This window comes from Cavia porcellus, unplaced genomic scaffold, assembly GCF_034190915.1.
Source record: "Cavia porcellus strain 051 isolate PalLab524CR breed Dunkin Hartley unplaced genomic scaffold, mCavPor4.1 scaffold_29, whole genome shotgun sequence".
Lineage (NCBI taxonomy): Eukaryota > Metazoa > Chordata > Mammalia > Rodentia > Caviidae > Cavia > Cavia porcellus.
Genome location: NW_026947512.1, coordinates 9,101,599 through 9,122,345, shown reverse-complemented (window position 1 = coordinate 9,122,345; position 20,747 = coordinate 9,101,599). Strand labels below are relative to the sequence as shown.

Sequence of the window (20,747 nt, the reverse complement as noted above, 5' to 3'; positions counted from 1 at the left end):
CAGCCTCCAGCACAGACCTTTTGGCCTCTGATATGGACTCACTCAGGATACTGCAGTGAGCTCCAGGCCTTTGACTGAATCATTAGGGTCTCTAGCACACACAGTCCCTTTACACCTTCCCACACCTGACTCTTTGTAAGCCAATCTTGTAAGTTCCTATGTATTATTATATCTTGTGTTAAATCTATTTCTGTAGTAAGCACTAACCAATACAGACTTATAGACCTGGGAATGAAATTGATCCAGTATACAATTTCTATGATTCAAAATTCTTTGAAATCCAAGAAAGGTGAGTTTAGGGTATTTAACTGGCATTATTCATTCACCCTAGTATACAAATCACACAGCAATCAGACATGATTTCCCTATGACAGGCTTTCATGGAGAATCAGATCTGCTTAGCCTGGCTTCCAGTTACTGATCTAAAGACTCCTGACACTGCCACAGGTCCATCTCAGCAAATTAATGCCTGTAAATGCTTCTTCTAGAAAGGGTCAAGGTGACCTCCAAGTGAGCTGACAGACAGATATGCTTGTGGCAATGCTGATCTGAACATCTGGGTGAATGATTTAAAAGGAATATAGGGGAAGTTGATTGGTAAGGTGTGCTGCTTTTAGCTGAGAATAGCAGGTATTGACAGGCTTTTTCTTTTTTGCTCTCATTTCTATATTTCTATTTTAAATCTGAGACCCTTCTTTCTCAACAAGACTGCACAAAACACCCACCAAGGGGCTGGCAGTGAGAAGTAGAAGCCATGCATTTGATAGGATGGTTGCATTTTAGGTTGCAGGTGAAATCCTCATGCTCTTCTGTACTGCAGTGGCACCAAAGTTCTCATGCTCACTTTATTCTAATACCCTTTGTGGCAAAGGTCACTGCCTGCTATGTGTCTGGTTATGTCTTCACATGCTCTGGTAGCATCTGTCCATTCAGTAAAGGCTGTAGTTAAAACAATGATTATTGAGTGTTGCAAAATAATAATGTAAGAAAGTTCTGCCATTCTGCTTCTGATGTGAAAAACACACTCCAAAGGAATACAGCTATCAATCTCATCAATAAGCTAGATTGTCAACAGGAGTGATAGCTAGTGTAAGGAGCAGATTATTTGGACCCAAGGTAGGAATTTAGGGTTATCTTTAATGTTAACAGCTTCTCCATCTACTTCTCATTCTGGGCATAAAAGGCACAGAGTTGGAAGGTAAGCTGTGGTAGGCAACACTTACTTCCCCTATCATCACCCTTAAAGCTGAGGTCCATCTTAGCTTCTTAGAAGTAGACTCTGCCTCTTGCATTTATAAACCGTTGAATGTATTTTTGTTTTGTTTGCTATCTATTTTTTGACTGAACTACACTTTGGAAGCAGCTCCTTATGAATAATGCCAGTTAAGTGCCTTAAACTCACTTTTCTTGGGTTTCAAAGAGTTTTGACTCTTACAAGTTGAATATTTGGAGAAGGAGTTCTCATAAACTGTTCATAGACAGGCTTCATATTTCTCTCCATCTTTGCCTTGTATCAGAGACATACTCATATGTCTTTCATTGTCACCTCACTGCTGGATCTAGTTTTCTAATCTATACTACTACTAATCCTACTAATCACTATAGCCACCTTTTTGAGCACATTCTCTTGGTTCATTAATTAAATTCCTTGGAGTGGAACAATGCAGCATTACATAAGTTGGTAAGAGTTTAATATTGGGAAACCAAAGTCAGATATAAGCTCCTACACCTACCACCTCTCAAGTATTCTGTTTTGTTTTGTTGATTTTTTTTTTGAGACTGGGATACGTAGCCCAGGCTAGCCTCAAACTTGCAGTGATCATCCTGCCTCAGATCTTCCAGTGCTGAGAATTATAGGTGTGCATCACCACAACTAGCTGACTCTAAGATCTTTATGTCTCTGTTTCTCAAAATAGGGATAATGCAAACATCTGCTTCCCATGGCTGTTAAAATGGAAATTCACATAAGAATGGCTAGAAATATGTGAGTTATAGTTATTATTAATATTACCATTAAAGTTAGTGACAAGAATAAGTTTATTCCTCATAGAAAAAAGTCAATGTTGTTGTTACCCATGTCCTTCATCATAACATTCTGTTTCCCTTTTCTAACCTGGACAGTATAAGGGTCAAAATTTTCAGGGAATTATTTAAATGAACTCCAGATCATTTTCTTGAATCATCAATAATATGACAGAGATCTTTTTGATGTAAACTGTGGCTAGAGTCTTCATCTGTAAGACCATCCCCTTGAAGTTGATCATGTGAAAATTACGTGAAAACTACTCCCAATTTCTTGTCCTCTAATGGATTGCTTTAATCTTATAAAGACTGTCACTTATAGTGTCAGTAACTCAGGCTTTATGCCCAACAAATACAGTAATAACTTACTATTTAAGAAAAACAGACTTTAAAGGTAGTCTCTGTCAAAAGATTTCTGATCAAGTAGATCCCATCGGTGAACATATATGGTACACTGATACAGAAAACTGATCATTCAGGCTTGATACTCCCTTTTGGACTCCCCAGGATACCCCGACCCCCATCACCACCGTGCCCACCCCTCACACTCATGCTATGTTCAACTGGTGTTAAAGTATATACAGACCTCATCTGTATGATTGGCTTTGATTTGTTACCTGTAAGTAGGCACCACCCATACTAACAAGATCTTCTGCTGGATGAAGAACCATTTATTTTCCCCAACTTCATCTCCAAAATGATTCAGGATACATAGGAATATTTCATGAAGCACCAGTATTTAAAATCCTCTCATTTTACAACTTGATTTGGTATATTCTTAATACAGCATTGCTTGTTCCAATACGTCAGTTTCAAGAGGTAACATGCTTGCTGAAATTTCATAAATTCTTCAAAAACCAGAAAATTTATTTGAGTCTTACTTTTCTCATTTTCCTTTCTAGAAAAATGAAAGACTTTTGGGTTTTCTAACTGGCCCTATTTTCTCTTATTTTATGGTAATCTTTTATAGCTCTGATCAATTCATTTCTATTTAACACATTGTTTCATAGTCATTTAGCAATTTGTTAAATTTTTCTAAGTACTTGCTTTGAAAATTGATTTCTAAATGGTTCCATTTACCCAAAATACGTACTGGGTAATTTTTTTTTTTAAACAGAGGTATCTGTAATTACTTTAGGAAATAATTTTGTTATCTTTGTTTTTTCTCCACAAACTAGTCCCAGCTTTGGTGGAAAAAAAAAAACCTTTGGATATAAATATTATACTTCTTTGGTTGGACTATTCTCTCCTCATGGGACCCAGAAAGCTTGCAGCGCTTCGCCTCTGGAGTGTGACCAGTGGGAAGGGGAGACACAGCTTTTACCAAGATGGAGAACTTGGATCACTGCAAGAGTGCACAAAGGAAAGGCACTTCTCATCTTGTTTCTATGACTGTGTACAGATGATAAAACTAAGAGGAAGGACCTTTCAGAAGTAAGTGGCTCTGTGTCTTTAATTACCCTGTCTAGAAAGCAAGTCTGTCATCAGGGCTGGAGACTCGATCTGCTCCAGAGATTGATTGGAGTAGGACTTTTTTGCCCAATCTTAGATTGCTTCAGTTTTACTGGAATTGAGGCAGGCCATAAACCTATCAGTGACACAAGAAAATTGAAGCAATTAAGTTTGCAGGTGTGCATATTTGTCATATTCATGATGGATCTGTGTTAATGTAAGTGACAGAAGGCTGCCACATGGTGCGTTCTCTCTAGCTGAGGGTGAAACTACCCGGGGAGGCACTGTGACTCCACAATGCTGTTACCAGGCAGATCCCTGCCCACCTAAGGGCACAAGAACCTTCAAACCTCACAAAGTGACTCCCCTCCATCCCAACCCTGGCTCAGGATCCTTTGGCACTGCTGCTCCAGTTCCAAATTACAGCTAAACTATTTCATGGGTATGTAATCTGACTCAGTAAAAGAAATGCTAGTTAAAGAACCTAGACTGTAGTTGTAGGAATATAATTTGCAGACATGATTTCAGAGTCCAAAAGGTCTGGTTTAAATATCAGCCTTGCCTCGAGCATGTTATTTAAGCCCAATATGGATTATAATATCTACTTTATAAAGTTGTTGTGAGGAGGAAATGAAGTAATAAATGTAGAGCTCTAAATACAGAGTCTCGTGGTTATAACCTGTAGGTGCTTTAATGCTTTCTCCTTTTCTGACCTTGAAACACTTTAGCTCCTAGAAATTAATTTCCCGTCATTCCTCAGAGGCTACCACACAACTTTAGGGCGAGGAACAGTGTTAGCAGGGTTCCTGAGGAGACCAGCAGGCCCATACACTGGATGTGTTAATCCTGGGTTTGGCCACAGTGACCTTGAGGAAAGCTGTCCCCCCTCTGACAGCCAGTCCTTTCTCAGGCTTTTCTTGACCCCCCTGTGGGGCAGTGCCTATTGAAGGCCAGCCCACTGGGACACTGCACAGTGACCTACAACCTGGCTTGGCATGAAAAGATGAGTTAATCAGATTCTCCCTCGTAGTAATTTGAAATGGGGAAGATGGAACAAATCAGGCATAAATCAACAGAAGCAGGGCTCAGAGAGATGCACAGTAAAAGCACAGATGGGGAGTCTGGGACAGAAGGGCCACTTCAAGCTAGAGAGATGAGGAAATAGAAAAAAACATGAATAAGCAGAAGCTCTGAGGTAGAGAAAATCACAGGGCATAACGGGAAACTCTAGGCAAGATGGCAGGAGAGCAGTAGCTGCCGACGTGGAAGGAGAGGCGTGCACTGAGGCGGGACCACACAGTGATGCCCGGAGACCTGCTGCAGAGCCCCAGCTGTCCTGAATCAGGTCCAGCCCCCCTGAGACCAGGCAAGCACTGGCCTCCTGTGTCTTCACGCCTGTGAGGTCCCTGCCTCCACCTCACTTGTGCATCCCAAAAAGCTTTTCCTACTAAGGAGTGAACAGGACGCGACATGGTCGCAGTACTTTGCAGTCAAAGGCAGCTACCCCTAGCCACGGAGATGTGAGCACCCATTGAAGGATTCATAATGTTCAGAGGATTCTGGCCTTGGTCTCTTATTAAGTCCTTAATCAAGGTACCTGACTCAGTTCTCCTTTGAGTGTACAAATGAGTAATTTCCAGTGGCGTACACCCAGAATCCCAGCAGTCTGGGAGGCTGAAGCAGGAGGACCACAAGTTTGAGCTTAGTCTGAGCAACTCAGGAACTTAGTAAGACCCTGTCTCAAAAAATAAATAATATTTATTTATAAATAAATAAAAGTGTGAAGGCCTATAAGAAAGAAAGAAAAAAAGAGCACCTCCAATATAGCAGGTAACTATAAGTCACTCAATATGAGAGAAGTTATTTAAAAATACTTGTTTAGAGAGTGAAAAAGGAAAGTGAATTCAAGATTTCTGCACAAATTGTATCTTTTCAAAGTCTAGGTATGGCTTTGATTCCATTTCTAAATATTTTTCCATCTGCAAAATGGGAATCATGGCAATACAAACAACATCAAGCAACAATACACAGCATCAGGAAGGTCATAAGAACACACAGGCAGACAATGAGGCTGGGACGGGAATATATTCACTTTTATTACAAGAGAAAAGATTTTCCTTTGCCAACCCACATAACTTAACAGTCAGCAATAATGAGAAAGGAAACAAAGAAAGCACTGTACATGACAGCTAAAATCAGAATTTGATCAAATATTCTACTTCTAAAGGGCTACTGTCATGTAAAAAAAAATCAAGTTGAGTAGAAAAAAATCTGGTTTGTTTATTAGTTTTTCTCCTAATGCTACCAAATGGACCTCAGTCTGAAATGGCTTTTGAAATCAAATTTGCTGTTCTCCAATTTTGCAACTTACTCTTTATGCTAATTTGTCTGCACCTGCAGGGACAAAGAAACTGGCAGCATTGAACATGAGATCCAGGAAGAAAAAGCAACAGAAAGACTCAGGAAATGAAACCAGGGCTAAATCACATTAGGTGTATAAAGGTTGGGCTTTTTATAAAACAAGAGAACAATGCATTGGATGTCTGAGTGAGTATTCTGAGTACTGAAAATCATAAACCTTAGGAGGAAGAGCTGGTGCCTTGCCCAGGTCTCAGAAGACGATAGGGGACAATTAGGATGACCAAGGCCATCCTGGGCCACGCTTGACCTTCATACCCTTTAACCATGAGAATTTTTTAAATGTCTTAAAAAGTTTCATTCTTCAGGAATTTAGCCTGTAGTAGTTGAGGTTAATTTTCTCTTCCAATGTCAAAATATCTTTATCTAAGGCTCTATTAGAAGTCCCAAGATTCTAAAGGAAAGACTCTGTCTCATTCTCGTATTGTTCTCCATTATCTGTGCCCTGAAATATCTGGCTTCTTCTCTTTCCTTCTGCCACACTATCAGGCATGGTCTAAGGGTGAGACCAAACCTAGTTTCTCAGTCATCAAAAAACACGAGCACAGAGATACTGCAACAGACTTAGAGATATTATCCTTGTCTTACAAACACCCAAACCTTCAACAGCATCAAGAAATTCAGAGAAAATATTCCAAAGCCTGTCTCTTTCTGTTAGAATGCCTTTCAAATTCTAAAAAAAGAAAAATATATTTTTATATTATAAGATTAATTTACTTTGTGTATTTTCTTGACTGCTCTGTCCAGTATGTTTAATTTTAGACTTTTTGCATTGCATAAAAGCACTGTCAAAACAGAAGTTCCCTCTACAGCTAGCAACTGTTGAGGTCCAATGAATGCTACATGTTCACTGCTTTAAAAAATGTCAATTTTTACCTAAGAGTTATTAGATTTAGGAAAAAAATCGATTTGACATTTCCAGTGTTCATCACTCACATACCTGCTCCCCACCCCAGCATCTCTTCAATCCTCCATTTTTTCCACTATCACCAGGTGTAAAAAAACAGACATCACACACTTCAACAAAGACTGTGTTTAAAATCAAATAAACTAGGAATCAATTTTTGCCCATTGTTTGATTTTTAGGAGGCAAATTTCCTGATTTCTACTAGACCACTACTAGTTGCTTATAGAAGCAAGGATACTATTATCCTTACTAATTGCATAAAATGTGTTTCTGTCGCAAATCATACACTTGAATAGGAAGAAACTCGCTTTCATTAATTGGTGAGAAAAGTCCCTGCATCCTGTATTTGTGAATATGAAGAAATGGAAAATAAAAGGTTAATTGACTTTCTCAAAATCAAAGTGTACCAAAGGACTGGAGCTAAGGTTCACAGCTCCTGCCTCTTCAGTCCAATTTGTTATGAGAGTCACAGAGGAATGTCTTTTAGTGAAACTTCTTGAGATTTTATGTCCCTAATTGTGCTGTTTCCCTAGGGAGAAAGTTTAGTGAAGGGGAAAAAGAATGGTCTTTAGAATCAGGCAGACATGGTTAGACTCTCAACTGTGACATTTGCTACTCATATGATCCGAAGCAAGTTACATAACTTGGGAGCTGCTGAGTCTTCATTTGCAAACTGTAGATGACACACCTCAATGGCGTGCATGAGGATTAAACAAGACTACGTGTGAAGCACAGAGTAGACACTCAGCACGTGTGCACCATTCTTTTTGTGTATTTTTCTTCAACAATTACAATGTAATTGAGTCACAAGACAAAGACAACAAACTAGATCTGAGGACACAATCATATTTATTTCCAGTTTGCTTTGAGTTCTAACATTTCATTCTGAAAATATTGTAAATTTTGGTAAAGAAAGTTCAAAATACTGGCTGGTACTCCTTTAAATATCAGGTAATTTCAGAAGACAACATAGCCCAGGGACAAATGGCCCTCACCAAACAAGACCAAACAGCTCTTGCTTGAGCACTGGTGACTGTGAACTTTCATTCATCAGTTCAATCATGTATTCATTTCTGTACAGAGTATTTTACTGAGTCCTACTTTGTGTGAAATACTGAAATTGCAAATATGAAAGAGACCCTGCAGAAGGAATTTACAGTTTAGAATGGACAAGGAAAACAAAAAATGAATGCAACCAGTGGCTGTGACAGGGTGTGCACAAGACAGAGGGAGAAATGGAGGAAAGAGAGGCCTAAGGAGGGAGAATCAGTAAATCCTGAAAAATGACATTCACATCTGAACTAAGAGTAAGGAGAAGCTGGATATGCTGGCACGGTGTGGGTGGCAAGGCCTGGCCACGCTCCTGGCTAAGAGATACAGCGTGTCATAATAGCAGGGCATCTTCCGAGAACATCAAGCCTGGGTAGGCTACAAAAACCTGGAGACAAGATTTCAGAGGACACAGTGTGCCACCCTCAAGGTTTGGCTTTATTACCTATACAAAGGGAAGTTTTGCTTTTAAAAAGGTAGATGAAAAATGCAGTATCACTTTCAAGCTGGTTAAAGACTTGGTTTATGAAAACGAGGAGAAGGAAAAGGGGGAAGAGAGACAGAGGGGAAGAATGAGTGGAGTATCCAATGCTTGGATGTAGAGGGAGGGGAAACACTCTTGGCTAACTCCGGAAGTTAGTTCAGGCTCTTCACCCTTACAGGTGCACAGGATGGAGAATCAGGCCCCGGGGACGGAATGGAGGTTTGGGTACACTGGCGCTGATCTGCATTGTCGGTCCTCCAGGTAGGAACCTTCCATGGACATTTAAATGGATGCATCAGAAGTGAATGGTAAAATTCTGCTGTAGCATCATGCATAAGCTATACAATGCTGAGGTCAAGAGAACAGGTGAATTCACCTACCAGTGCACAGTATGTTCAAGCCAAGGGCTAAGGATAATACCCCGAGTCTCGGAAAGGCTTCTCCAGACCTTAGCTTCTTCTATTAAATGAGAGGGATGTGCTGTTTTCTCTTAGGTTCCATTCACTTAAAAAATGTCTCATTCCATGATTTTTTTATTTGGCTCAGCCTTTCACTCGCACGGTCCTCTTCTCTTTCTTCTACTTTGTTATTTTTAGAAAAGGTGATTTGAAGCTTAAGTTCCTGTGAAGTGGCCCCTTGATCTTTCTGTCATGAGGATACTCACACAAAGGGTACAGCAGGGAGACTTTACAGAAGAAGAAAAGGCAGGAGAGGATCAGAGCAGGTTTCAGTGCCAGGATGTGGCCTTTCTCGTCCCTTCAAAGAAGCCACAATAGCGAGGATCTCCCGCCCACTCTTCAGTTGTTAGGGGAGGCGTTCGGATACAATCGAAAAATAACACTGTTTGCCTTGCTTTAAATACTCCTGACTTCCCTTCGGTTCCCCCCTCTCCCTATCCTGGAGGGAGCTCTGTCACTACATTCTACCTAATATATTGGTACCTCATTAGTTGGATCTAGAATTTAAAATTATTAGGGCACCAAAATTTTCATTGGTCACATCTCTATCCACCATTTTACTTCTACTCACCAGTGCATGGTATTTTCTATTTTTCTACATCTCTCCTGTATAAAAGCACATTTAGATATTCTCTGTGGAAAATATACCCAAATTCCTATTAAACCCAAGAAAAAATGGGGAGGAAACTCAATTTATTTTTGTATACTGCCTGCTTCTCATTAGCCTTGACTTCTAAAGCCCTCAGGTTATGGGCCAGTGCTTATTTTCATGGCTGCCTTACTAGATTTTATTACATTTGTACTGAGAGGCAAGATAGCCTCATTTTATATCTGGAAAAATAGGTTTAGTGACCCAGCGACAGCAACTGGCCATGGATCAGTATATTTTCCTTATTATGTGAATCCAGGGCCATATGTTTTTAGTTGTCTGGAGTGAGAGTAAAATGTATTGCTCATTACATACACATTCAACAGTAGCAGTCTACTGCCCTCTTTCTAGAACCACCCAATATAGGGGAATGAAAAGCCTCTAGATTTTCTACAACTCTTAAGAAACCTGTAAATCCAAAAGCATTATTCTCTATACCAAATCAGGTCATACACTATTGAGAAAAACTGCTTCATCTCATCTTTAAAAATAAAAACGTTGAGTTTAGGTGCTGGAAATGAATAATTCCATGTGTGAATTCAGAAATGAAAGAAACTGCAGAAATCAGTGTTTTTTAGTCCAAAACTGTGATAAGGCATTAGATTTCAACTCTTGAAATAAAGGACATTTCTGTAATAGAGGAATCTCTCTTTCTACCTCCCTCCCAACCTCCATCCCTTTCTCCTTTGTCCTCTCCCTATGGTGGAAGAAACTAGGATTTAACAAACCACCCAAATTCTGATTTGTCAGTCCTTCACACGTAAAACAATTCTCAGAGGTAATCCCCTAGAGTCAAAGCATCAATATTACAGATTAAATATAGAACTGCAAGGAAATCTTAAGGTCTCCTAGGCCAGATTCCTTCAGGAAAGCATGTCTGCCTTTCACACTGGAGGGTTTGAAGGTCTCTAAGGTTAAACGTTCTACATGTTCTTCCAAATACTGTTATGCAATGCTTCTCCTTAGTTTACCAAGGTATTTTACTCTTCTGTCTGAATAAATTCTCCCCTGATATCATGTGAACCTATCTCCCATAGAGATGGAAAGGACCAGTCTGAAGGCTCCTGAAAATCACACCCAGTACCTGACCACCTTTCTTGGGAGTGCCAGATGCATCGTACTCCAAATGCAGCTCTGCTCCTGGCCTCACCTGGCCTCACTGGTTGGGCCCTCACCATCATATTTCAGAAATTCTTATCAGAGAATAAGAATTAGAGTGGTCACAATCTGCAGTTGGGAGGAAAGAAAGGTGATGATCACACCGATCAAAGACAAGAGTACTATTTGGCTATCCTTCAGTGCAATGCCAGGCCCTATATATCTTGTACCAAAGCCAAAAGGCTGCTATGTGAGTTCCAGGGGTTTCTAGAACTTCTCAATCACAAAGGAACCTCAAGTTTGCCTCCAGACAAAATAGAGGTGTCTAGCGTATGTATATTCTGAGCCCACTCCTGTCTTTATAAGTGAAACCTATTATCCCTATCCCAATTTATCTATAGAAAACTAAATTCTTTCGCTTGCTTTTCACGTCAAGACTTTTCATATCTTTGCCTTTCTTCTCATATCTTTTCCATCTTAGAGGGGAAGCGATTCTGTTTTTTCTCAAGGTTAACCCCGTGCCCTTGATCTACTCTTTTGTGTGACAACTCCAAAGATTTTGCACTATCACATTATCTCTTTAAACTTCAATCTCTCTTTCCACTGTTTCTTTCTCTTTGGCCTAAAATAATGCTAAGTTATTTTCACCCCTATAGTCTCAAAAAATACTGCTGACCTTCATTTTTGCCTTTCTTACTATCCTTTTTCACTAATAGTCTAACTTCAAAACTTCAGTATGTGATTTCAGTTTCTCTATTCATTTTGCCATTCATTTCTTAAGACAGTAATAGTTGTTTCTGCCCCAAATGATACAGTCTATCTATGGGCAGGAGAGCATTGGCATAAAACACTAGGAAGTTTTAAGCAGGTCAACAGCTTCTTGAAAACATGGCTTGAGCACTGCAGGTGAATGGTGAATGAATGAAGACTTGAACACAAAAAGGGAATAGAATAGCAGATGGTCAGCCTAAGAAATGTCATTTGTGGAATGACTGGTTAGCAGTCTATGTCAGACTGCAATTAGGTGTTTCAAATGCCTGTCTCATTTGAGCACAGAAAGTGACTTTGTTTCTTAATTCAGTTCATCTCCAAAGCATCTAAATAATATTAAACAAGTGAGTTAGCATTTGTGGATCTTAGTTTCCTGCTTACAAAACAAAGTGATTGGACCAAAAGATTCACCATGCTTCTTGTCATCTAAAGGATATGAAGCCAAAGTCTCTGGCTGAACATACTGGCGTAAACCTTGGAAATACAGTGATCTCCTAGTTTCTATGGTATCATTATTTTGCCCTGAAAGGGATCTTTGCATCTTGCTTTTTTCTTCCTGGCTTACCAGACATTTATTGAGTAATAATTGACTTATTTTCTTTTTATATTCAAAGACACACATGATAGGAACCACATGGTTCAGAAACAGGATCATACTTTGAAACAAGACTGTACAAAGTTGAATCCCACCTTGTCACTTACTGGCCATCTGATCCTGGACGGGTTACTCCCTAGATGAGCTGCACACGCACAGGGCAGCTAAGGCGTTAGCACACACTTGCTAAATCCCTGCCTCCCAGGATCATCGTGAGCATTGACTGGGATAATGACAAAGTGCTTTTTTACATGGCAGTTGGCAAAGTGGAGGCATGAAATAAATGTGAGGTTCCCTGGTTTTCTCTTTCCTCCATAGTCAGGGCCAAGTTTTCTTCAGGTTTGTACTTTCTCGGTGGCTCTTAGGTGGGCTGGTATCTTTTACTGGGAACTGCTGATGAATTTCACCCTTCTCATTGTGCGACTAAATGACAGAGGTTGCCCACTGGCCTGAGTCCACAGGGTTACTTAATGGCAAAGTCAAAATCTAAAATCGGGTTGTGTTGCTACCTATCTGGTTTTATTCAATCCTTCACAATGCGACTTTGAGAGCTCTGTGAGATCAATTGTGTACCCTTTGTGGCCTTCAGAAATGGACTACTTTTTAAATTCAATAATTATGCTCTGACCTAAGGTTCTCTGTATGATCAAAGCTGTCGTTATCCTGATCCTTTACAATAGCAGAGAGCCCCTTTCTGCTAGTGGTTTCTTTATTCACTCTCTAGTGGTGCATTCCTTGTAGTGTTGGATCCATTCAAACAATTCTTCATCTTTTCACTTCCTCATGTTAACTAGTTTTAAACACAAAGGGAAAAAACAGCGATAACATTAAAACTAAGCAAACAAATGAATTAAACTCTCTCTCTCTCTCTCTGCATATATAGTTTATATGTATGAAAAGAATTATTTTAGAAACACTCATCTTAGGGTTAAAAAAGCAAATATGGACGTTCTTTCAGATGTTCAGTAATAGATACTTATTTTGGACATATGATTTAATATTATACTCCATTAACCACATACTTGCAAAGGACATTTGATGCCATGGAAAATCACAACATAATGTCAAACAATTTTTTAAAACTTTTTTAAATGTACAAAATGTGAGCTCAGAGAACTAAGAAATTTCATATGGGTAGAGAATTGGTAGACTACACAGCTTGTGTTTATTTATCTCTGGGAGACGAGATTATGAGTGATTTTAAATTTCTTCTGTACATTTTTGTGGTTGCTTCTAATCGTTCCATGATCAATAAATAGTTTTTAATAGAAAGAAAATGACAGTTACTGTTTGAGGGAAATAGACTGTTAGGTACCTCTTAGGGGAAACAATATGCTTACTTCAGGGGTTTTGTTCTTCCAGCTGCCAAAGTGGTTTACACGGACATAGGCTAGATGATAGCTAGAGACAACTAAGGAATCACATGTATTCTCAAATTATTATTTTTATAGCAAAACTCCTACTTCAAAAGAAATTTTACAACAAAGATAAAAGAAGAGATGTTTTAATCCCATCAGGGGTAATGGGCCCAGAGTTGTACCATTCCTTATGACAGCTGGAGCATGTTAGCAAATTCTTAGATGCTGGAAAACATAATTTGTAAGAATCTTGATTTGGCACAAGGTTTCCATGTCACTGATGAGGAATCTGGCACCAAGAAAGGCAGTGAGGGGCATGCTCCAGCACACTCACACCTCAACTTTCAGACTGTTAAACCCACTGCAGGAGAGATGTGCATGTACGAGGAAACCATCCTTCTGCAATGTTCTTAGAATTCAAGATCAAAACTACCTGTGATGCTGACCGTGAATCCTTACCCATTCTCAGCAGTACACTCAGCAAACCACATGCTGAATTCTGCCCATTCAGCAGGAGCCTGGACATTATTTATTATTCAGAGGTGACCATGGCCTCTTTTACAACCTTCATACTTGGTGAATCTCCTCTAATCCCCACTTCTGCCCTCAGGCTGCCTGGGTTTACAAGAAATACTAGTAAATCCTTTCCCCTGCTTGCAATGAATCAGTGTCTCTGTAGTTTGTACGTCCTCAGCCGTGTTTCACGCAGAGCCAACTTTTGGATGAAAGCATAAAACCCAAATCTTGTGGCAGCCATTCAGAGAGCCTAAGGTGTTTATGGGAACCAGGGAATGTTAATCCCCACTTGCAAGGCCAGCTCCTATGCTGGTAATTACATTTTTGCTTCAGAAAAGTGTCCCTGCTGCTGTTGTTAGATGCAGTCTTCATTTCCTCCTCTCTGAGTGGAGTCTGGAGCTAAGGTCTCTCTGGGGGTGCTGCGCTGACACTGGAGTCTGCTTGCTTCAGGAGGCCGGCTGCGTTTTGGCACTGGCAAAGCTGGGATCTTGGTCCTGGAGTTTGCAGGACTGTCTGCAAATGGTTTTAAATTAATGAAGTTGTATACCTGTAAGGTATTCTTATTACCTAATCTTTGTCTTCTATGCTGATAATAGTGATGGGGAACCAACCTCACTTGCCTCAGAGTTTCAATTTAATGCAAACCTAAAGGCTGGAATTTTGACAGCAATAATCAAATCCCTCCACTGTGAAAGGATTGGACCAGAAATTTACTAAGCACCTAAAGAAAATGGAAGGCTTCCTCCAGTTACACACTGCCTGCTGCTAATGCCCACTGCCAAGAAGTTAAGGCAAATTTCCAGTCAAAGTCCAATAATATCCACTCCTAAGTGTCCAGACAAGTTTTCTTGGTGCTCCCCATCCCACAGAAAGGAAAACTGAGGCAGTGCACTTAAGCTTGCAAATCAAGTCACAATTCAAATATATGAAAGACCTAGGAAGCCATGACATGCACCACATGCCTGATTAGGTATCTTCCTGATGTAGCCACTGTCATCAGTAAGATCAAGAAGGAAGGATGTGCACAAGGGACAAGTGTGTTGCAGGAAGCAGTTATTGGCCAGCCAAGAAACACACAATTTTCAGGAAAATCTTACATTTTACTTATAGAATACTCCTTTTAAGTTGCTTAGAACACTTTATCTAACATGTAACCTAAAAACTCAAACATCCCAGAGGTTTCTGAAATGTAATTTCTGCCCGCCCACCATCCAATTTCTTCCTTCCTTCCTTCCTTTTCTTTCTTTTTCTTTCTTTCTTTCTTTCTTTCTTTCTTTCTTTCTTTCTTTCTGTCTGTCTGTCTGTCTTTTTCCTTTTTATTGGTACCAGGGATCGAACTCACGACTGCCTGCTTGCAAGGCAGGTGCTTATGCCATTGAGCTAAATCCCCAGCCCCTCACCAACCAATTTCACTCCCAAGTAAGTCCAATTCGTATAAATATATACAAACTCATCTGTAGTATTCTTTCCTCTCTTCCTTTTTGCCTCAACAAAGCAGGGTATTTTTTTTAAAAACCCACAATTCTTTCCTTTAAAGTTGAGAAAGATAATACCCATTTGATGTGAAATGCTTCACCTGCCCAGGGGCAGAACTTGTAAGTTTCTTCCTGTAACTTGCCCTGTCTCCTCCTATGACTCACCTGTCCTCATGGGAAGGACAATGCAGACTCTTGGCTGGGAAGGAAGGAAGTTACCCTGGAGCCCATCTCTCTTCTCCTTAGTTTGGAGACATGGCACATGATGATCTATGATTTGTTAGGTGGAAAGTGTATACTCAATGAGAAACTCACACTATACAATGGTCTCTGAAAGACTCATAAGAATTTCAGGATTACTTCTGAATGAGACTACATTTGACACTTCCAGTAAGAAGACTGAACCCATTTGTTGGGCTATAAGTGTAACTCAGGGGTAGAGCATTTGCTTAGCATGCACCAGACCTTAGATTCAATCCCCAGTATTACAAAGGAGAAAAAAAGACCTGTATGTTATCCTTTGGCTAATGAATTCACCTCTGGTCTATAACCAGGATGGGGAAGGGAGAAAGAGAACAGAGAAAAGAAGCAGAAAGAATAGAAAAAGAGGGAAGATGGTAAAGAGAAACCACACCTGTAAATAAGATGAGTAGGTATGCTTCAATTCTCAGAGTTCAGTTCACAGAACACTAGAAACTTTAGTCAAAGTCCTCCAGGATACCCTCTCCTGAACACTTGTATTATCCTCTCAAGCATGCACTTCCCACAAGCACATACATGACATGGGCTGTATGGTCTGTGTTCTCCCCCTGTATGGTTCCTGCCCCAGCCTGCTGTTCCCCTGCATGTCACATTTTGATAATACTATTAGGTACACTGGATGCTCTGCAGTTATTCTGCAGCTCTACAAATGCCATCAGCACGTACTCTTAGACCCAACCTTAAAAATCAGACAAAGTTGAATGGAAAAGATAAGTCACTGACATTGGTCATCTTTTCTAATGTTAACTGTCAGTGGCTAAGCAAGATTTTTACTTTGTTTAATAAAATAAAGTATCTTCTTCACAGACACCAAAAGCATTAGTTGTACATATATTAATTTGTTTGGATTCATGCATGGGTGTAAAACACATATACACAAACACCATAAACAGCAACAACAACAACAACAACACACACACACACACACACACACACACACACACACAGCCCTTAATCAGTGCTACAGTGATCAATACAACACAAAACCCCAGGAGGTGGAAAGTATGATTTATGCAGTTATACTGATAATCTCTGTAAACCATGTCTACCACAAATGTCAACCAGTAGTATATGATATCACAGAAGATCTCACATATCCAATAGTCAGTAATGTACACTACACCACTACGTTCATTTACCATGGAAATTTACTATATTTACACAGCTTCTTTGTTTTCCCTAAATTTAAAAAAAATCACTGACATTGAGAATACCCCATATGTTAGCTATAGCTATTGCTTTATATTAGTAGAATTTGATTTTCTAAGCAATTCCATAGTGTTGATATTCTTATTATCCTTTATAGAAGCTTGGAAAAGTCAAGGTCAATGAGATAATCTAATGTCTCTAGTCCCTAGTAGAGTGTCTCATGGTAACATGATCCATCAGAATTATTGGGCAGATAATTATCATCATGATGAAACCTTAAACTTAGAAAAGATTGCAAAAATCATAGATACCATAGGTCCATCCGAGAGTGAATTACATCTAGACTACCGTCAAACTCATGCCAATAAAACACAGCCAATTGTCCACTGGTGTTGGAGGGCCGCTACTTCATGAAGAGCTCAGCTGAAATACTCTACATTAAGTAAAAACATCTCCTACTCTGAAGCCCTTATGCATAAGTCCCTTACTACATTCACTCTTTTCACTGTCCACATCTACGTGAAAAGTGTCAAAACTCGAAGTCAGCAGCGAGGCACCCAGATCTTTTTCTAAAGAGTTCATTCAGTTGTTCTTTGCCTTTCAACACTTTGAGACCCCCTTACAATTCTCTTTACATGCTTTTATCTTCCAGTTTGGGTGCAGATGGGGGAGCAAAACTCAAATATTTATAAGAAACAGGTGGGCAACGGGTGTGTGCGAGCCAGACATTTCTATAGAAAGATAACAAAGAGTGACAGGGCTAGTGGCCAAGGGAAGGTCCTGCCCTAGAAAAATGCCTTCAAATGAAAAAATAGACTTTGTGAAAGCCAAATATAGCATGTATTTGAATTAGGTTCATCCGCTGAACTAGACGCCTCTGAAAAACAGCAACCATAACCGACCTCAAAAGTCTGAATGTCATTTGACCAGCTCTCAAAAAGGTGATGTTAATTCCTCATTGGAGTAACTACACTTCTATTAATGCTTCAAACATTACATTAACCTTTTAGAATGTGACATTCTGTTGACTTACATCAGGCTCCCTGTGAACTAAAGCCTGGAATTATTTTTATAGGGCTGTCATTAGTTGTTTTCTTGAATGCAGTTTTAGGATTCTATGTTTATCTCTACTAAATTTCACCCTGTCAGAATCAACCCATCTTTTCAATCTGTCAAGTTGCATCTCAGTACTGACTGCCATCTCTACCATCTGATGCAAATCTCCCTTTACTGATGTCGTGTAACCTACAATTGTAATACACAGGCCTTTTTTTATTGAGATATAATTTAAATACCATAAAATTCACTCCTTTAAAAATATACAGTTCAGTAATCTTAATATATTTACAAAGTTACACCACTATGACTACAGTCTAATTCCAGAGTAATTTCTTCTTCTATATTCTCTTTGGCAATCCCTATTCCCCTCCATCCATGCTATAGAATGCATCAGTAGTTCATTTTTAATTATGAAATACACTGAATAGACATAACATACTTTGTTTATTTCTTCATCAGCTGCTGGACACATGGATTGTTTTCATTTCTAATGCCTTGTATGATGCTGCGAAAAAATATATGTGTATGTTTTCCTGTGTGAGCACAAATTTTCAGTTCTCTTGGATGCATACCTAAAAGTGGAATGGCAGGGTCACGTGGTAACTCTGTGCTTACCTTTTGAAGGACTGCCAAATTAACTTCCATACTTGCTGGACCATTTTACCTGCCCACTAACAATGTACAAAGCTTTCAATTTCTGCGCATCCTCCACAATATTTATTATTGTTCATCTTCTTTATTGTGGCCACCCTGTTGCCTATAAAGTGTTATCTCACTGTGGTTTTAATTTGCATTTCCTAATGACTAATGATGCTGAGTATCTTTTCATGTGCTTATTAGCTATTTGTATACCTTCTTTGGACAAATAACTATTCAAATATTTGCCCAACTTTAATTGAATGACTTGTCTGTTTATTGTTGATTACTAAGAGTTCTTTATATATTCTTATTATGAATGCCTTATCAGATACATGATCTACAAACATTTTCTCCCATTCTATGGGTTTTAGTTTTCCTTTTCTATTGGTGTTCTTTGAAGCACAAAAGTTTCAAATTTTGACACAGTCCTATTTATCAAGCTTTCATTTGTTGCTTGTACTTTCCGTGTCATATTTAAAACCCACTGCCTAATTCAAAGTCATGCAGATTTATACCTATTATTTTCTTCTGGTATTTTTATACTTTTAGCTTTCATATTTAGGTATTGGTTCACTTGGGGTTTATTTTTGTACATAACATGAAGCAGGGGTCCAACTTATTTGTTTTGTGTGGGATATTCAGTTTCCTCAGTCTTCCAGCACCATTTGCTGAAAAGACTATTATTTTTCTCCATTGAATTGTGTTGGCACCCTTGTCAAATGAATTGCATATAAGTACAAGGATTTATTTCTGGATTCTCGTTCTATCACATTTCTATGTGTCTATACTTATGCTAGTACCACACTGTCCTTATCACCATAGCACAAAGGATAAGCATGTCTTTGAGTGTCACAGAAATCAGCATGGAACTGTTGAACAAGACAAGATTGCAGAAGGAGCTCTGTGACATGACCCAGAATATGGAGCGCATGAAGGCAGGAGCCTTCTCTGGTCACTGGTGCATCCCAAGTGTCCAAACGGCTGTGACACATAGTAAAAAACTGTGAGCTACTATTTTATGGTTGACTTAATAAAAAAGGAAAATTTAACTAGAATCCTTTCAAATTTCAACTACATAGAAATATACTTAGTGGGGCCAGAATTCAGTCTTCTTCTTCCATTGCATCTGGAAAGCTATTAGGAAAGACCTTGCCAAATGCCTTGCCAAAGGCCAAACAATATTCACTTTAATCCTAAGAGCCAGGATACTCTATGTGACTGACATCCATCATCTTAGGGTCACCAAAAGAATGACTTTGATCATTCCTGACAAAGGCAAGGCTTCACCTGATGATTGAAGAATGAAATCATCTATTTTCAAATCCTATAAAATCATATTTTACCAAACTAGAAGAATTTCAAACTTTGAGGGTAACCTCGCTCCTACCATTTGGCAGGTAGAGAGGAAAAGAAGAGTTGCTGTCTAAGAAAAAAAAAAGAAAGGAAAAAAAAAAAACACTTTTCAGGTGTCACATTGTGCTTCATGAAAGAGTGAGGCCAGAAGACAGAATGGAAAACGAGCAATGGAAAACCGCTCCATATCTTCACTGTGCATGGATGCATCCTGCTGCATGCATCTAAACGGGGACAGGATGAATTAAAAAGTGGCAGAAGGGGTTCATTCCATTGAAAGACAAAAGTCAACAAGCAGAAGAATACATACCACTATTTCTGATATATTAATGACCCAGAGTTTTCTTTTCATGCAATTTTTTCATCGTATGTAGCAGATACAATGCTATGTACATATATCTGGGGCTGCTTGTTATTGTATTTAGTTGAAGGTTTGCATTTGGGGGTTTACTTATTACATAGAGATCTGCTTAAAAATAGTGACACTGACATTGTCTCCCAAGACAGCCTGCCTTGTAAAAGAGTCTTGCCTAAGATTTCTTCATACTTCTCTCACCCAGATAATTACTCCAACCTCATGTGCTGGGACTTTCATATTAATAAATGATAACCATAGTCATTCTCATTTGAGATTGCTGTACAGATTACCTCATTTAATCATTTCAGTTCAGATAGATATTACTCTACACCGTACAAATGAGACCATCAAGGCATAGAGAAGCTAAGGAATCTGCCAATTCATAATCAGAGGAGCCAGGACCCAAACTCTGATCTGCCTGATATGGAATGATATGTCTTCCATCATTGTGTGATTCTATTTCTTAGAAGGATACAATGCATTAAAAATATCCACAAGACAATCTTAAATGACGAGAAGCTACTGTGTGCCTGAATGATTGTCGTGTATAATCCAATTCTCCAGTTCTTCCAATTCCTGGCCCTTGAACTTGCCCAGAACAAATACAGACATAGCCTATTAACATAACATAATATAGACTGCTAATCCTTCTCACATCCTCAATATGAATTTTCA

At 39.2% G+C, this 20,747-nt stretch overlaps 1 protein-coding gene and 1 long non-coding RNA gene across 3 annotated transcripts in view; one reads left to right on the top strand and one right to left on the bottom strand.

The window, feature by feature from the left end:
- Nucleotides 1-20,747, bottom strand: part of Astn1 (astrotactin 1) — a 289,853-nt gene that overhangs the window by 199,769 nt on the left and 69,337 nt on the right. The gene's annotated exons all lie outside the window — the stretch shown is intronic.
- Nucleotides 3,810-20,747, top strand: part of LOC134473909 (uncharacterized) — a 35,315-nt gene continuing 18,377 nt past the window's right edge. Inside the window, exons 1-3 of the long non-coding RNA XR_010044391.1 lie at nucleotides 3,810-3,916; nucleotides 5,875-6,021; nucleotides 8,512-8,594. This is a non-coding gene — a long non-coding RNA (uncharacterized LOC134473909). The remainder of the gene's footprint in view (nucleotides 3,917-5,874; nucleotides 6,022-8,511; nucleotides 8,595-20,747) is intronic.